The following is a 1,810-nucleotide window of genomic DNA, read 5'->3' on the forward strand; positions in this document are numbered from 1 at the left end:
CCTTCCGACCCTAGAAACTATGAAACTATGAACGGCCATGGTACTCCCCTTTTGCATAATAGTCCAGGGTGTTATCGATGTGCTCTGATGCATTCTGATTAGATTAAATGAGTCTGCTGAAGCATTCTAATCAGAATGCTCCAGCATGCCATGGAGTTCCATGTATGCATCGCCTCCTGTTTCAAAATGGCAGGGGGCAAAATGGCTAATGTGCCCTCGCCATCCTTTTCATAGACATTAGGGCTGGAAGGGACCTCAGAAGACCATTGAGTCCAGCCCCCTGCCCCAGGAGCAGGAAGTCAGCTGTGGTCATAGGATCCCAGCAAGATAAACTTCTAAATTTCTCTTGAAGGTGTTCAAAGTGGGTGCTTGAACCACCTCCGGTGGCAGGCTATTCCAAACCTTGGGGGCTCGGACTGTAAAGAAGTTTTTCCTTATGTCCAGCCTGAAACAGTCCTGGAGTAGTTTGTGATTTACCTTGTCATCCCTTGAGGTGCTCTGGTGAAGAGGTGTTCCCCCGGATCCTGGTGAGCATCCCTGATAAACTTATAGGCGGCCACCAGATCACCCCTGAGCCTGCGCTTTTTCTGGCTGAAGAGTCCCATAGCTCTCAGCCTCTCAGGTCTATTTTCCTGACCTCTGATCATGCACGTGGCTCTCCTCTGAACTCTCTCAAGCTTCTCCACATCCTTTTTGAATTGTGAAGCCCAAAACTGGATGAAGTACTCCAGCTGAGTATAAAAGGAGAATGACGTCCTGGGATTTGCTCGAGAAGCATCTATGGATGCAAGCCAGCATTTTGCTTGTTTACTGGCTGCAGCATCACATTGAAGGCTCATGTTCATCTTGTGGTCAGTCATGACCCTCAAGTCCTATTCGTCCATAGTGCTAGCCAGCGCAGCACTACCAAACCCATAAGCATGCTGCAGGCTTTTCTTCCCAAGGTGGAGAACCTTGTATTTTTCAGTGTTAAACACCATCAGGTTCTCATCCACCCACTTCCTGAGTCTGTCAAGGTCAGCCTGGATCATCCTCCCATCCTCAGATATGAATGTTTTACCCCAAAGTTTGGTGTCATCAGAGAACTTGGCCAGTCTGCTTCTGATACCACTGTCTACATCGCTAATGAAGATGTTGAATAGTGTTGGCCCAAGGACCAAGCCTTAAGGGACTCCACTGGTCACAGCACACCATGATGATTGACTTCCCTTCCATCAACCACCACCCTCTGGGTCTGACCACGGAGCCAATTCCCCATCCAGTGGATCATAGTGAAGCCAAGATCGCAGTTGGCCAGTTTTCCTGAGAGGTCATTATAAGATACCAGATCAAAAGCTTTTTTGAAGTCAAGATATACAACATCAATCTCTTCTCCCTTGTCCAGGTGATAGGTCACCTGGTTGTAAAAGGAAATGAGATTGATCAAGCAAGACCTACCCACAACAAACCCATGTTGCCATCAGGTAGTCTGTTAAGAATGGTCTCTTTAATAATCTTTTCTAAGACCTTTCCTGGGATAGAGGTCAGGCTGATGGGCCTGTAGTTTGCCGGATCCACTTTCCTTCCTTTCTTGAAGACAGGCACCACATTGGCTTTCTTCCAATCTTTGGGCACTTCAGAGCACCAAGAGTTCTCAAAGATATATGCCAGGGGCTGAGCTATGGTGCTTGCCAGCTCCTTGAGTGCTCTGGGGTGTAAAGCCAGCTGACTTGAAGGTGTCCAGCTGGCTGACTTGAAGGTGTCCAGCCTCTCAAGATGTTCCTTCACAAGGTCATCATTGATGGAGGGTAAAGAATCACCCTCACCCAGG

Source organism: Gavialis gangeticus, unplaced genomic scaffold (genome assembly GCF_001723915.1).
Source record: "Gavialis gangeticus isolate Ggan-Ray unplaced genomic scaffold, GavGan_comp1, whole genome shotgun sequence".
Lineage (NCBI taxonomy): Eukaryota > Metazoa > Chordata > Crocodylia > Gavialidae > Gavialis > Gavialis gangeticus.